Source organism: Branchiostoma floridae, chromosome 9 (assembly GCF_000003815.2).
Source record: "Branchiostoma floridae strain S238N-H82 chromosome 9, Bfl_VNyyK, whole genome shotgun sequence".
Lineage (NCBI taxonomy): Eukaryota > Metazoa > Chordata > Leptocardii > Amphioxiformes > Branchiostomatidae > Branchiostoma > Branchiostoma floridae.
The window spans coordinates 16,872,282-16,890,284 of record NC_049987.1 but is presented as its reverse complement, the minus strand read 5'-3'; the positions used below and the strand labels follow the sequence as shown (position 1 = coordinate 16,890,284).

At 42.7% G+C, this 18,003-nt stretch overlaps 1 long non-coding RNA gene across 1 annotated transcript; it reads right to left on the bottom strand.

Moving 5' to 3' along the window:
- Nucleotides 1-14,193: 14,193 nt before the first annotated feature.
- Nucleotides 14,194-15,812, bottom strand: LOC118423351. Its single transcript, XR_004832037.1, has 3 exons — nt 15,523-15,812; nt 14,712-14,794; nt 14,194-14,506 (listed from the first exon to the last, which is right to left on the bottom strand). It is a non-coding gene; the product is annotated as an uncharacterized LOC118423351 (long non-coding RNA).
- Nucleotides 15,813-18,003: the final 2,191 nt, after the last annotated feature.

Sequence of the window (18,003 nt, the reverse complement as noted above, 5' to 3'; positions counted from 1 at the left end):
TGACCAGATCACTACGTCTGGCCTCTGGTTTGTTACTGCTATTTCCTCAGGGAAGATTAGCTTTCTATCAAGGTCCGCCTGCAGGACCCAGTCCCCCGCTGTGGGCAAGATTCCTAGTCCATCGTCTGCTGCTCTCTTCCCCCTCCTTTGTCCTTTCCCACCTTCCTTCACAAAGTCCACAAATTTCAGACTTCCCTGCTTCCTTCCACTCATCTGTGCCCTCTTCTCTTCTAGTGCAGCTGCCAACACTCTTAGCACTCTGTCGTGCCTCCATCTGTATCTCCCCTGTCCTAGGGCTATGGCACATCCTGAAAGCAGGTGGCTCAAAGTCCCTCTCTTCCCACACAGCACACACTTCTCCTCACTCTCCTTGCCCCATCTCTTCAGGTTTGCTGGGGTGGGCAAGAGATCATACACCGACTTCAGTAGGAACTGTGTCCTCAGCGGTTCCCAGGACCAGAGCTCCTTCCAGGTCACCTTCCTCTCTAGAGCCTGTTCCCATTTTACCCAGGCTCCCTGTACTCCCTGGCTAACTGCCTGAGCCCTTCTCTGCTCTTCTACTTGGCGTCTGATTTCACTCTGTATCATCTTTCTCCTTAGCATGGGCTCAGCATCCTTCCATCTCTGGGTTGCTGTAGGCCCTGCTCCTAGGCCTAGCCTACCCTGGGCCACCACTCCCACTATGTCTTTGTGTCTCAACCTACTTCTGGCGCCTTCTGCTGCCTCTGCTGCTGACCATTTCCTTCCTGATCTCAGAGTGATCCCCGCTTCTCTCACTATCTCATCTTTACTGCTCTCCAGGGTTGTCTGCGCTCTTACTTTTGCCACCTTATACTCTTCCAGCGCTGAGGACAGGGGTAGTTGGAGCTTTGATGTGGTACTGTACAACCCCACACTTGTAAGACCTGGAGGCACCCCTAGCCATTTCCTGATGTATCTGCTAATCCTCCTGTCTACCTGTTCCATTGTGGATAAGGGAATGTTGTACATAGTCATTGGCCATGTCAATCTCGGGAGAAGGCCATACTGGTAGCACCATAGCTTGTACTTGCCTGGTAAATTACTTTCCTCTATCTTCCTTAGACCTTCCTCTGCCTGCTGTCTGAACTCCTTTACATTCTGAACATCTCCTAGTGTTTTATCAAATTTCTTCCCCAAGCTCTTTACTGGCTGGTCAGACACAGAAGGGATCTTCTCTCCCTGGATCTCCAGTTGCAGTGTATTACACAGTTTCCCTTTCCTGAGCACTAGCTTACGGCACTTCTTTGCCTTGAACCTCATCCTAGCCCATGTTGCTGCTCTATCAAGGCTTCTCAGCATATGCCTTGCCCCCAGTACGCTTTCTGTTGAGAGGGTCAGGTCATCCATAAATGCTCTTATTGGAGGTTGTCTTGCGCCTGTTTTCGTTTTTGGTCCTCGACTCTGCCTCGTTGATGGTTCAATCAGCAGATTCATTGCTGCCACAAATAGGATAACAGAAACTGTGCAGCCTGTCACAATCCCCCTCTGTAAGTCATGCCATGTTGTAGTGGTGCCGTTCACCGTGAACCTGATTTGCAGGCCATCTAGGTACTGCTTGATCACTTCCCTTACGTGCTCTGGAACGTGGTACTTGGCTAGCGCTGTCTTTATTAACTGGTGGGGCACAGATCCGTAAGCATTTTCCAGATCTAGCCATACAATCGCCAGGTCTTTCTTTCCCGCTCTAGCTTCCTCTATCATTTGTGTTAACATGCTTGTGTGCTCCAGGCATCCTGAAAAGCCTGGCACTCCTCCCTTCTGTATAGTTGTATTAATATACTGGTTCTTCATCATGTAGTTCAAAAGGCGCCTTGCGATAATAGCAAAGAAGATCTTTCCCTCCACAGATAATAGTGATATTGTTCTGAACTGGCCTATCAGCTCTGCATTCTCTTGCTTTGGACAGAAGACTCCTTCTGCTTTCTTCCAGCTGTCAGGGACTTTCCTCTTCCTCCACACTACCCTCATCAGTTTCCAAAGGCGCTTTGTCAGTTTTGGACACTTCTTGTATACCTGGTACGTGATTCCACTAGGCCCGGGTGCTGAACCTGCTCTCGCTTTCCTTACTATGGCCCTGACTTCTGCCAACTTGATTTCACTACAGTCCATCTCGTGAGTCGGCTTCTGGGGATCTTGTAGCTCTTCTAGATCCTCCATCTCTACCTCTCTATTGCTGTCTCCATGGGTTGCCCTGAGGTAGTCTTCGACTTCGTTGATGCTACAGGTCAGCTTTCCGCTAGTCTTTGTCCCTAGCATCCTTTTGGTGAACCTAAAGGGGTTAGAGATGAATGCTGCTCTCCTTCTTTCGCGCTCCTTTCTCTTTTTCCTAGTTGTTTCTGCTGCACTGAGGCTCTTCAGCCTGTTCTCAGATCCTCCCTTAACGTACTCAGGGCCTTTCTCTCTGGCTGTTTTGCCCTCTTCCATCTTTTACGCAGGGCTTTCAGGTCCTTTCTAATCTGCCGTCTTTCCCTCTCTCTTCTGTTTGGTTGCTCTGGCCTCTTTCTACCTACTCCTGACGGCTTCTCTCCGAACCTTTCCAATCCTACATTATAGACCATTTCTGCCATAGCCTCAATCTTCCTCTCTGCACTTCCCGCCAATACACTTTCGAGGATACCCTCCAAATCGTCATCAAGTTGTTCCCATACTTTATCTGCGTTGCTCGGTGGCCACTTTACCTGGCTCTTCCTTGGCTCCTGCTTTCCTACTCTCTCTGTTTCTGATGGTCTTTCTGGCCCTACTGACTCTTGGCTGGGTTCTTCGTTTCTCACTCTCTCTTCAGGGACTGGCTCTGTCCCCCGGGTTCCTGGCTGCTCTATGTCTCTTGCCTGGTGGTCCCTAGGGCTGTGGTTATCGTCCTGCCTTGGGACCTCCACCGTCTCACCAAGATCAAAAGTTCTTGAGCGTTGCTCGAGACTTCGAGTTTTCAGGCAACCCATCTTTCCCTGGTGGATTCTTAAGCCTCTCTCGTTCTTGCAGACCTTGCCGCACCTGCAAGTTACTTGTACCTCAGCCGTTGTTCTTTCTCGTTGTCGGGGCCGTTGCCTAGTCGACGTTCTTACATCCGTTCCAACGGAGCCATCTTCCGCCCCCCCTCTCGGAGGCTCCCAGGGGTGTTTTTCCTTATAGTGACTTGTTGCAATAGTTGTGAGTGCCCCTATTCAGGGGCTGCAAGTGTGGGCAGCGGGCCCTCTTGCCTCGTGTGCAGCCTTTCCTGACGGTCACCGGTCTCTCCCGGAGCCACCCCTCTATTCTGGGTCGTCATCCAGCCTTTCCTGGCGGTCACCGGAATGAACCGGACAAGTAACTTACTTGATACAGCTAGGTTGTACTGCAAGCCACAACTTCATCAGCTGACTTCCAGCCGTCTTCGGGGGTTTCGCCCCCTTGTATCAGGACCCCCTCAGGCTGGCGGGGCGGTGACGGTGGCCGTACATACACAGAGCGATGTGCGTCTGCCTGCAAACACCATTTAAGGTTTAAAGTACTACAAGCAGCACGCATAGCTCCGTACATACTCAGAGCGATGTGCGTCTGCCTGCAGCCACCATTTAAGGTTTAAAGTACTACAACACCTGTTTACTGTCAAATTACCGCCCCATATCAGTTTTGCCGGTATTTTCAAAAGTCCTAGAGAAATTAGTATACAAGAGAATTCTACAGCACTTAGAAGATAACAACATTCTCCATGAACACCAATATGGCTTCCGTAAACACCATTCAACATATATGACACTTTTGAAATTAGTAGATAAAATTACCTCGGCCTTAGAAAAGAATGAATTCACCATTGGTGTGTTCCTGGACTTGTCGAAAGCATTCGACACCGTGAACCATAAAATTCTATTAGAAAAACTTAACTGCTATGGCTTTCAAGGATATGTTTTCACATGGCTAAAAGACTATTTATCTAACAGAAAACAGTATGTTTCTAATAATACCTACTCCTCAGATACAAGATCAATTTCCTGTGGCGTCCCTCAAGGTTCTATTCTTGGTCCTCTATTATTTCTCATATATATCAACGATTTGGCTAATGTATCTGATGAACTATATGCACTACTATTTGCAGATGATACTAACTTGTTTTCATCACATTCTGACCTTGATATATTAGTCAGTAAAATGAATAGAGAATTAGACAAAGTAAACAAATGGTTCCAAATTAACAAATTATCCTTAAATGTCAAGAAAACAAATTTCATTATTTTTGCAGGGAAGAAAAAATACAATAAGGAAAATGTTAAAATAGCTATTAATAACACACCAATTAATCAAGTTACGCACACGTGTTTCTTAGGTGTCACCATTGATGACAAACTTACCTGGAAAAAACATATTGACCTTATTTGCAAAAAAATCTATAAAAACATAGGTATTGTCAGAAAAATCGCAACGCTACTATCTTCTAAAACATATATGATATTATACTATAGTTTACTATATCCCTATCTTGCATATTGTAACATCGTATGGGCTAGTACATACTCCACATCACTTAAACCTCTACTTCTTCTGCAGAAACGCTTCGTCCGAATAGTCTCAAATGTGTCGTATACATTCCCTTCTGCATCTTTGTTTCGTAATTTAAAAGTATTAACTATATATGATATAAACAAACTGCAAAGTTGCCTTTTTGTTCACAAAACAATTAATAGTTCTTGTATACCGAAGCAATTCCAGAACCTTTTCCATCACAATTCAGACCACCATCATTACAATACCAGACAGTCTAACCATTTAAAACAGATACAAGTAAAAACACAACAAAGAAAGTTTTCCATGTTGTTCAAATGTCCGCAAATCTGGAATAGTTTAAGTGAAACCTTACATTTTTGTCAGTCACCAACCATCTTCAAAAACCTGTTAAAAAAGTCATTATTAGATAATCAAACATTTAATTAATCTCCCATTCATTGTCAGTTGTTACTTTTCTTTCAATGCTATATTCTTATTACATCATTTCATTCATTTCGCCGTTATGATATTGCATTAGTTATCAATTATTGAACTATTATGATTTATTTCCATTTTGTTAATTGATATAATTCTTTTGGTTACATTATTGTCTAATGTATAATTTGTACACGTCTATTCAATCTTGTTACTTTGGAGGAAGACTTTGTACAAGCCACGAGGCTTTTTTCTTCCCCCCTGCATGTACTTTCATCCTTTAATTTGTTTTATGTTAACTTTTTTAATGATTGTGCAAAATAAATAAAATCAAAATCAAGCAGCACGCATAGCTCCGTACATACTCAGAGCGATGTGCGTCTGCCTGCAGCCACCATTTAAGGTTTAAAGTACTACAAGCAGCACGCATAGCTCCGTACATACTCAGAGCGATGCGCGCCTGCCTGCAGCCACCATTTAAGGTTTTAAGTACTACAAGCAGCACGCATAGCTCCGTACATACTCAGAGCGATGTGCGTCTGCCTGCAGCCACCATTTAAGGTTTAAAGTACTACAAGCAGCACGCATAGCTCCGTACATACTCAGAGCGATGTGCGTCTGCCTGCAGCCGCCATTTAAGGTTTAAAGTACTACAAGCAGCACGCATAGCTCCGTACATACTCAGAGCGATGTGCGTCTGCCTGCAGCCGCCATTTAAGGTTTAAAGTACTACAAGCAGCACGCATAGCTCCGTACATACTCAGAGCGATGTGCGTCTGCCTGCAAACACCATTTAAGGTTTAAAGTACTACAAGCAGCACGCATAGCTCCGTACATACTCAGAGCGATGCGCGCCTGCCTGCAGCCACCATTTAAGGTTTTAAGTACTACAAGCAGCACGCATAGCTCCGTACATACTCAGAGCGATGCGCGCCTGCCTGCAGCCACCATTTAAGGTCTTACTACAAACAGCATGCATAGCTCCGTACATACACCGAGCGATGCGCGCCTGCCTGCAGCCGCCCTTTCAGGCAGGGTATCCACAAAAGTGACCAAAAGGCGGGAACAATTCCGCTCTTGCAGTCTTCTCTTATGGTAGCCTCCTTTTTAGAGGGCTAAACATTTAGGCAACATACGTGACAATCACAGGTCCGCTTTCGGACATATGTGTCTGTTTGCCGCCGGCGCCCTTTCTTACTTTAAGGTAGCCTACCTTAGCCTCCGTCACAATCGTCGTAGGACGTCATACGATTATGATTTCGTAGCATTTTCAACCAGACCGTGACAGAACCAACAGCCGACCAGATCTAAGACAGCCATACGACGGATCGTACGACGATCGTACGACGAATGTGATCCGAGGCCTTTAAAAAGCACTGCAAGCCTTCATACATCGCCTTTATTTCCAGGGATGTGTTTCGTTCGCTTACAGCCCTCTTTACGGTAGCCTCCTTGCTTAAGGGCTATTTCAGGTAAGACAAGTATCAGCACGTTCTCGCATTGAGATCTGTGCGTCTGCTTGCACCCGGCGTCCTTTTAGGTAACCTACTCTGCAAAGAGCGAAAGCTGCATTCAACTTGAGCGACGCGTGTCAGCTGTCAAATATCTTTACGGTGGTCTCCTTTCAAAAGGACTGACAGTTTACCAAGGGAGCAAACGTGATGGGCACATTCAAGCCATGAGTATCATCATTTGCAGTTGCCCTTGATAATAAGGCTTATTCAGTCACGTGATCCTCCCCCTAGCTACTCTCCAAGCAGAGGTTAGGCTTTGCCTGTTTTTTCAACGTTTTTGTTTAGTCGTTTTTATCGGGCTCTCTATTTTGTATTTTTTTGTCATTAACGTTAGGTTGGAGCAAAAAAAATGACAAAATAGAAAGCCCAATAAAAACGACTAAAAATCGTTGAAAAAACAGCCAAAGCCTAACCTCTGCTTGGAGAGTACCCCCTAGCCACTAACCAGCCGCCATAGCAACGAGCGAAGTTGGTCACTATGTTCTTTCGATCAACTAAATGTCCGTCTACATGCCCTTTGTACTTGTCCATATACTACGTGACTGTAAGCTTGGTGACACTTGTACGGCTATGAACTGATTTTACGTTTCGTTCCCAGAACCAAACAAGAGTTCGGAGACCTCATATCTCCATGAAGTATCCTGAATATGCAAATGAATTCCGCATTTAGATAAACTATGCTTGGTTATGTGCACTTTTAACTAACTTACACATGTCACAGCGCGGACAGTCCAATCATTTACCACCTAGAAGAAGTATGGCACTTTTTTTATTAGTTATGCAAATTAGTGTCTGTTAATGTTCCACCTGCCACAAACATATGTTATGTATTTTAGTCCTATAATGGAAAACGCTGCAAATATATTTTTCCTAATTAATTATGCAAATTAAATCCCAATGTGCATAGTTTGCAATTCATTATGCTCATCTCTGTCTAAGCTATCTGCATACTAAATAACAAGGAAATCCGTCATTTTTTGTTTAGTTATTCTCCTTGGTAGCTTTTGACAAAAATGCCTCTGCAGTTCCAGAGCAAGCTGCTAGAGTGACCAAAATACACCACTTCTTCCTTACGTTGCAAGCTACCTGTCACCAAAAATCAAGACCATAGCATGTCCAGATACAAAAAATGAAGTTCTGCTGCAGTACCAACGTCACATACCAGGGGGCCAAAAAATCAACCTTGGCCTTTGCCTTCCCCCCACCTACCCATACACCAAATACTAGTATCATCGTCATCTCAGTATCCAGAGGTTCTTGAGTTATGCTGACTACAAACATCCGGAAACACAAACTTACAAGCAAACATACAGATACACAGACAGACAGACCCAGAACAATATCGCCATTTTAAATGAGATACTAACAGACAAGATCAAATTACACTGTCACTGTTCGAGGCTGTTGCAGTGTTCGTACACTGGACCAAACTTTCCCTCACTGATCATAGATTGGTAATTTCCATCCCATGTTTTGTAGTGAAAATGGGACGTGAGGTTGGAGGTTCTTTGCATAGTCAAACAGGACAAACGGCCTAACTTTCCTCGGACATTTAGCGACCTTCGGACACCAAGAATCTTCGCTGTAGTGATGGTACACCAAGATGGCCGCGCGCAGAGGGCAGGAGTGATTACGTCACGTGAATAAGCCCAAAGGGGTCACTTTTTATTCCGATCTCTTACTTGGAATATGTGGAACATGCCCATGGTCATGTGGTTGAAGCACATGAACTTTACATTTGTCGTTCCACATTTCTAAGTTCTTTACTAATTCGGACTGAATCGACTTTGCATCGTCTCCTCTACCAATGAAAGTTTTGGTCATTTCAAACCTGGTCATCTCGATCTGTGATTTGACAGAGACCGTAACTAGGACCTTGTTTTCTCCTGGCCGAGGATCCAACATTTCTGTCGTTAGACCTTCAGCCAGATCGGCCCTACCGATGATCTCAAGAGCGTTGACAAGCTCACCAGGAGTGAAACCACGTCCTATCATTTCCTTACATTGGAGGAGGAGACTCTGGTCGTTCTTTCTTTTTTCCAGATTCTCTAGTATCTCGTTCTGAATCGACTTTGCATCCTCTTCGCTACCAATGAAACTAGTGGACATTTCGAACTTGGTAACCCCTGACTTTACAGTGACCTTGTTTTCTCCTGGCTGAGGAACTAACATTTCTGCCGTTAGATCTTCAACCAGATCAGCTCTTCCGGTGATGTCAAGAGCTTTCGCAAGCTCACAAAGAGTGAACCCACTTCCAATCGCCTCCTTGCATCGTAGGAGACCTTGGTACAGCTGCTCTCGGCTGCCGGCTTTTTCGAAGTCATGGAAGACCTGCTCAATGGTGACGTCGTTGAGCCCCAGCTTACGCAGCAGACGTCTGGACTCGCTGGGCCGGATCCGGGCAGCCACGTAGTCCAGTTCTTCTTCTGTGACGAAGTTATCCATGGGAGAGACTGAAAAATAGATCGAAGTTACAGAGCTGGAGCTTACACGATGCATTTGAAGATGTAGCTTAACTACAATCAATGTATTTTCTCTTTGACTCTGCAAAGGACGCACTAAAATGCATAAGTTCTATCCAAAATCTCACAGAAAATTGCATGATTTGTATGCGGATTGCAGCAGACACCTTCACCACCAATTCTTTCGCCAATTAACGCACGGTTGATATGGTTCATTGTACCCTGGTTTGACAGAGAACAGCGCTCGCAGCGGCTAATGGGCCCCTAGCAACATGCCCCGTAAATCTAATTAGGCGGCCCGGGGACTTTGTCGGCCCAGGTATAGTTATGCTATATAGCGCTGTTCTCTGACAACCTGGGTAGGTTGCTTGGGACAAAGACACGGACAGCCAACTTTCAATGGACAGGACTGTATGAACGGTTACGGTTGACCGTCGTCAAATAAGCCACAGATACGTTAATGTGTACTGTGCACCCGTTATGTTTTGAAAAATAGAAACATAGTATTGAACTTACAGTAGAACTATAGAAGGAACACTGCAAAATTCTTTCACCTTTCTGTTCTCGTGCACCACTGTATCGCTTCTGGGCTTCGATTGAATCGAATGTTTCGTGTCGAATCGGTACAAAACTTTGCCAGGCTTCGCTGTCAAACAACAAAATGGTAACCAAAGCTTAGGCAGATTGGGCTGCAAAAGTACATGAAAAGTATAAGAGATTACGGACTTGAGACGCTAGAAAGCAATACTGAGCTAATTATCGAAGGACAGATGATATAAATAAATAAATAGTGAACAAAATCTTACAATGTTTTCTTTCTTACCTTGAAGTCAGTTCAGGTACCTCTTCTCCCATGTCTTGTCTACGAGGATAAAGACGTTGGGTGTGGGGGACAGACATATCTTCATTGGTGGAACCATATCACCTGTTCAGCTTCGACCAATCACAACATTACACGTATGAGTATTTCGTCAGAAAAATCCCCTCGTTAAATATACTGGTTGGACTTCCCAGAGAAGTACTAGTACAAAGAGATGGTGACATTGGTGCCTTGAAAATTGTCCGTGTGCATGGAGCGTTATTACTGCCTACATTCTTTGTTGCTTTTCGTGTACTTCGTTATCCTTGTGGTAACTGTGGAAGTTGTTATATGTCTTACAGTGTCATGAGTCCTAAATTATGCGTCGATTGACATGAGACAGTGAAAGGAAGACATTTACCGGCCAACTCATTCATGGCACAGTGTTATTGTACCATGGTGTTCTAAAGTTAGAGGGCGTGACGGTGGCTGTATCTGCAAATATTGTGCCAACAATATGTGAAAGGGTATTTGACCGTCTTAATTAAAAGATGTAGTTTTAGGAAGGTTAGGAAAGTTAAGATGTATCAAGGTTCGATGTGAGGATAGCTAAAGTAATGCTGTGACATGGGGCAGGGAAACAAAGACATTTAGCTTAACCAAGAAACAGTGTTATTGAACGAACGGCCCTCTAGACTCAATTAGAACATACGCAAATGCGTGTCTGTGTCTGCAAATATTGTGCCAACAATACGTGAAAAGGTCTCTGACCGTCTTAATTATTAGGCTGAGTATCAGGGTCAACTTCAAGATGTGATAGCTACAGTGATTCACATTTGGTGTTCTTCTTTTCAAACCGTAAGATGGTGATGTTGACATTAATATATCTAACGTTAGTTCAACCTTATCCACGGGGTAACCTGTTTTTAAAGCAGGGGTATCAGGTCAAAGGACGGTGGTGTCAAATTGCAGTATTTTCAAAATATTGTGGCGATTCTTTTTTTCAAATATTGCACCATCCGTTTACTCTATTGTACTATCCGATGATCCTAATATCCTTTTTTTAAACAACGGATATAGGTTACCTCGCGGGTATAGGTGAACTAGCGCTGCCGTTCTTGTTTTTCAGTGTGGTGTTTCACATCCTGTTCGAAAAGCTTAAGATAGATATCAGTGAGTAAGACCTGTTGGTTCTTGCTAACTTATACTTGACTAGTAGGAAAAGACAAAGAGGTACTGATAATCATTTTATAATTTTTTTTATTAGCATACCGTATGTATAAGCACTGCATCAAACACACCTACACAATCATTTCACCATACCACTACATGATATAAAGGAAGAGAACATAATGTCTCTTGCCCTTTAGCAGTTACATGCATTGAATTCAATGACATATTCTGTTTTAGGTGGACTTAGGTATATTGAAATAGAGCTATTCATTTGTGAATGGTTCTATTTCATAGAAAGCAGTCATAATCTTGGCTTCATATAAATCCTCTACATACCGTAATTGCCCTACTTTGCAGTTTTACAGTGATGGCTCAGTAAGTCACCAAAACTAAAGGCTTTACTTAACAATATATTGTTATTGGCGAAATCTTAGAATTTATTATATGTGTATATTGTAACAATGTCACTTATATTAGAAACAAGCCGCATGCATTCTTCAGACAGAAACTATCTACATACATTCTGCATACAGAGGCAATCTGCATACAATCTGCATACAGGTACAAACTGTATACCTTCTGCGTACAGAGACAATCTGTCTACATTTTAGAAGAGAAATCCCCCAGCGTAGCCTAGGTACCATCCGACTACTACCGGGCTCCCATACACACTTCCCTGAAAAAAATCGACCTTTTTCAGGGCTGGAAGCATAGGAGCCCCGGTAGTAATCGGACGGTACCCAGGCTACTTCTAGCGCAGGACCGGGAACCCATTTACCGGTTCTGTACATGCCACATGGTAACGTACAATGCTACTAACATATAATTCTGTCTGGACACATAAATCCATCGTTAGCCTCCTTTCCACTAGACGGCGATCGTGCTGCGCTCTCGCCGCGACCTGAATAGGATATGGGTAACCTTGTAGAAATATTCGTTTCTTTTCTATAGAATTTGGTGAGCGATCTGTCAAATTTGAGGTCGCAGAGAGAGCGCGGCGAGAGCGCGGTCCGTGTGGAAAGGGGATATAATTAAGAGATCTCCAATGCAGCTCCCCACGGTATAATGCACTCCTGTAAATCCTGTATTTCTGAACCATGCATACCATGGGGGTGCGGCACTAGAAATCTCTCATACACACAGTGACGGATACATGTAGTCCAGAGATCAAATGTTACAGATGTAGGTTACGTACAAACTGCGCTAGTGAGCCTTCCCAAACCAGGGCGTATACTCCTGGTCTGGTGGCTCTTTAACGTGCTCTTGGTTAGGCGTCCAGTATGAACACGGGACCTCCAGTTTAACGTCCCTTCCGACGGACGGTAAAGCAGCGTGTGTGTACAGAACTAGCCTCAACCAGACCTTGATAAACTAGGAGTAGTAGAAAAATACGTTTTGTGTTCTTGTTGTCTTTTATATGGTACTTTTCGTTCCCCAAAGTATATTTTTGGTACGCTTTGTGTTCTTGTTATCTTTCATATCTTATTTATATGACATCATTCTCCAAAGCTACCCTGCCGGGTTCCTTGGTGGAAAAGTGACGTTAGCCTTAGAAGGGCTATGCCATATCCGGGCAAATGAAATCCTATTGTGGATTGTGGCCAAACTCACCTGAAAAATTATTCTCCCAACTTAAACATTTTCTTAAGTCTGGTAAAGACTAAGACTGCATCGCGACACGGTAAATTGTATTTCAACACAAATCATATCTTCTACAACCTACATGCACCACAATCTTAACTTACACAATCAAATCAAACCTAATATATATAGATATGGATATATACATATCCATGTCGAGCCTTCAGCGTCTCTAGAACGTGAGGCTCTGTATGGAGGCAGACAGCGACGTCCGTGTAAAATATCTATTCCAAAACTCCGAAAAAAAGAACAATTTGACGAAAAAGGTACAATGTAATGATTTATGCCTAAGCTGCTGTTTTCATTATGATACTGAGACGATTCCTGTATAGAAGTCAGTTACATTGTTTCGTAAACTATAGAATGAGACACTGGAAGATAGAATTTTGTTCTACTTTAGAAAGAAACTAGAAATACAAGGAATAAATACCACGGAAGTTCTGCCGCCTCCAAATCCTGTCCACCGCGATAACTGACTGTTGGCCAATGGGTTCAAATCCAAACAGCAGATCCCCTAATCTAACCTCCACAACCACCATTATTCATCAAATTGGAATGAATAAAGGCTTTGACTTGGCTTGGTCTGACTACAATAATATTGCAGTGCAGTCCAGCCTTGGTAATGCCGAAGAAGTGCCATTTTTTAAAAGACTTGACAGGGAGTTTGCCAAAGTCTTCCCGAGCAACATGCAACGGGTTTACGGCATTACCATGATCAAGGCGCATGGTGGCGCACATTTCAAAGAATGTGTACACTGGAGTTCGGTGGAACTTATACGGGGGACGTGTTTTGTAGACATCTATTTGTGTTTATATAGAACAGCACAGATAAACAGCACACATAGCTTTTTAGGTCTAACGAAATGCTATTTGTACTACTTATATAGTGAGGTCTAATGATGATATTCATTGGGAGAATTCCAAACTCCGTGACTGAAACGTAGCTCTTTTTATGTTTTGATGCACAGTAGTCTATGAAGGACTAGAAGAATGCTATGGTACCGTATTGGTACGTGTGTGCTCAAGATGATGTAAAAGCAGATAGGGCCGTTGTCACCCCAAATCTCCTTCTACAATCCTTATGGTCTTTAAGGAGCTACATTCAGTCAATAAAGCTAGGAAGATTCACAATGACATCAATTGAAGACAACCATGAACTTGCAAACAAAGTGATCCTCATTGCTGATCATCAGTGAGACTCTCACAATCTTTTTGGGAAGGGTACACTGTTTTGATGATGACTGCTCTGTTTGCAAGCTCAAGGACATCAATGAAATTCTATGCTTAGAAAACGTTGCCTTCACTTTTGGATCTGTACAAATATATCTGCACGTAGTAGATATATTGGTGACACTTCCAGAAGCGAAGGCAATGTGATACATAGATCTAGAGATTTAGAAATTTATAACCCATGACAAAACCAATTCAGTCCGTGACTACGTGAAAACCTTCCGTTTGGAAAAATCTAGTTTACAAATGGAAGGTAGTCGGCAGTCAAGATATCGCAGAGGACAGGGGTCACCTTCGTTACTTGAAGGTTTCGTCTGGAACGTGAGTGAGAGACCCATGACCCCCACCTTTGTCGTTACTCATCTTTTCCTTGTTACTCGCAACCATGGACTGAATGAATTTTGCATCACCTTCAGCGTAACATTCTGTGGATCCTGAAGGCAGGACTAAGACTACCAGCGGGCGTGATTTTATTCCAGCCGTTATCTCTTCAATAAGATCTCTCCTACCCATTTCATTGAGGGCTTTCACAAGTATACCAAAAGTAAAACCACTCCGCCCCATCTTGTTCTGGCACTTACGGAGACCTTGGTACACTCCTCCACTACAGTCATTCTTGAAGCGAGAGAAGATATGGTCGATGGTGACGTCCTCCAGTCCCAATTCAAGCAGTAGGGGCCTTGCCTCGTATGAATAGATCTGACGAGCCAAGTACCTCATTTGTTTCTCAGTCACACTGGGGCTCGTATCCACAGGTGAGTATCCATAAGTATCTGAATAGAAGTCAAGACATCACCTTGTTATATATTTGCTACTGGTATTCAGAAATGAAATTTATACATACTGGTGAATTACGCCGAAAAATTGTTTACCAGTTATTCAAAGCAAACAAATAACGTATACAACATGTTCATTGTATTCACGAGTGTTCGGATATATCTACCGTAAATCATATTTTGTAACTTTTAGCAATCTTACCATTTCGGTGGTTGCAACTGCCCAGTAGACGTGACAAAGTACCCAGAATTGATGTTATTGACAGGCAAGCAGCCATGGGTTTCCTGGTAACGGTAAAAAAAATATCATTTTGACTCCATTTTTTCTTCTTTTACATATACCATGAACCTTGTTAACAAAGGTCCTGGCCACGCAATTAGCACTTGGAGATTCGTGATGCAAAACATCCCTGCCTCTTGCAACTTTGTGACTGGAAGTATATATTCATTTATTATTGAAATTGTTTGAAACATTACAAAGGGGCACGTCTGCTCGATAACGGGTCCTAAAGACTGGGAATGAGGTGTGGATGGTGATTACATTTGCACGGTTTCAGGCGGATAGAACATACAACAAGCAAGAAGAAAAATAAACTACCAAATGGCAGCGGGGGCTCAGGTATCTCCATTCTGCCCATGATCAACTGTTTTCAGCGACCACATAGAAAAATAACATACTGTATACTGTATTGTACAACCTACCCAAATCGCAGATATGAGAGACATATACTTGAGGGTAAACAACGTAACATCTACGGTAGTTTTCAAATATCATCGACGCAAATGTTTATGCTCCCCGTGCCTCGGCTATGTGACAACAGGCGTTATTGTTACGCCTTTTGTGCCAACAAGAGCTCGATCACCTGTCTTCAATGCTGAGAAGTCATCTTATACCCCGAGTCAAGGACAAAAATGGATCACGTCTCAGTATTTAGCAGGGTCTACTTTAAATTCATGGTATTTAGGAGTTTTGTTTGCGATTTGTTGAGAACAGGAAAGTATATTTTTCTTACCTGTTTTGTTCTGCGCCTTTATAGTACATCCAGTGATCGATTGTGGTGTACGTAGAGAAAGCCTTCGTTGTCCTTAAAAAGAAAACAGTACGGGTACCGTACTGTACTGTAGTCCACAGATCTTACGCCCGAGTGACGAACTGTCTGGAAATTTGGGGAAAAAAGGATTAAGACACCGGACGGTGGTAAAATACGTAGTGAAGATAGATAATGTTTGAACACCAGTGACCCTATCAATCAAGTGATACACAATTCCCAAGAGATTGTAACAACAATTTTCTGTCTTACCGTTAGATACGACACACCCTCGAGCTCTGTACGGCAGGCCTATCCAGCGCTAAACCCTTTGCGTAGGACCTTGATATACCACACCCGTGGCAGTGACTCTTATTGGTTACAAGTCACCTGATCTGCATGGAACCAACCACAGCTTGACACGACGGCTCACACAGTACGTCAGAAAAATCCCCGGGATAAAAATACATTTGGACTTCCCGCAACAAAGGGCTTCGTAGATTGCAAATCGTACTTTCATGGCCTACTATAGGCCCAATAGCATATCAGCAAAACTACCGAAGTCACGGGTTCCTCTCTCAGCACTCGGTGTCCAGTGCGGAAGGTGCCTTCCGCACTGGAAGTCTTGTGCCGAAGTAACGTCCGCACTAGGTGTCCAGTGGTGACACGACTTCAGCACTGGAAAACTCCGAATCGGCACTGGAAACCGAGTGCTGAGAGTACCTTCCGCACTGGAAAACAAGTGACGACAATTCTCCCGCACTTGAAATCGAGTGCTGACAGCCTGCCTCCGTTACGTTGTAATATTTGGCAATGTTAACCATTAAAGAAAAGTTATGAAGTAATGACCAAAATCAACACAACCTCCCCAAATGTTTCGACGATATCATAGACCCTATACCATTCGTCCAATTTCTACAATTTTCCCAGGAATCTATGGAATACGTTACTTTGTGTGTGAGGTGGAGGTGTTTGGTGGAAGGAGTTGGCATTGATTTGTGTGCTGATTTTCTGTTTCCTTCTCTATCTTCTATGCCAGCGAATTCTGTTTTTATGTTTGATAGCGAGTACTTTAATATCTTTCCCGTAGAGAAACATTGTTTTAACCTGGTGTGTTCTTCTTCTTTCCTCTTTTGCTATTTTTGGCGACGCCTCAGTGGCGAGGCTAATAATATAGTATTGTGTGTGAGTAGCTTGAAAAAGGGCAAATTACTGGGAGGGAAACGTCCTGCGTTTTCTTGAAAATGTTGCCTTTCTAGTTTTGAAGGTTTTACTTCGCCAGTTATATTTACTGTGTAGCACGTAGCATAGCAAAATATTTTTGTCATCATCATATAACATTTTCATCTTCGTTTCACAAACCTGCCTCACAAATTTAGACGCGTACTAGACAACTTTCTGAAATTAAAAAAAAATACAAAGGAATGAGTTTTATCAAAGCTTTATTTGCACCTACAAGCAACACATTATAGACACATCAAAGAAAACTTCAGAATATAGTTGAATGTAACAACATATCTTCATTTCAGTGCTATCATAATTGGTATGTAGTCAGGAAAAATCACATTTTACTTAATGGTGTTTCTCTGTACATATCATACTTTTTAAGTATCTTCTCTGCATGTTACAATTGATAGTCATTTCTCTACATATCATAATTGATATGTCCTGTATATAAAGTTACAGAGCCATCTCAATATGGCTTATACAATAATGTACATTTTATTTTTAAGTATTCCTCTGCATATGATACATGTACATCACAAACGTTAGTCATCATAATCATCATATTGGTAGTCATCATTACCATATGTTATATAAACTTACAAAGCCATCTCAACAAGGCTTAATTAGAAAACATCTTAAAACGTAGACTTAGATGTATTTCTCTGCATATAATACTCGTTGTCATGCATTTTCTCTTGATATCACAATTATTAGACTTTTCTCTGCGCATCCTGTATATGGACTTACATACCCATCTCAACAGGGCACTGACAATATGTAAGTTTACTTATATTATTAATTGCAATACTCTTAATAATCTAGTAATACAATGTCTCATTTTATAAATGCAGAGTATGTAAACTATTGAGAAAGTAGAAACAGTTTACAATCTGTATACATTTCCATAAGATGTAGTCAACAAACGTGGTATCAACCAAACTCTTAGAAACTTATCTTAATATACTTCTTATTACTAGTACTACCAAAACACACAGCTTGCTACTTTTTAATGCTATATCTAATTCCTATATAAATGAATATGTACACATGTCGAGCCTACATCGTCTCTTGGACGTGAGGCTCTGTATGGAGGCAGACAGCAGCTTCTATTATATACCTACTCCAATTGTCTCACAAAATTATATTTCTTCGTGCATTCCCAATGTAAAGTTTATACATGTTGCTGGCATGTGTCGAGTTCGTTTCCGGACTAACGAACACGACACAGGCCGGCAACAT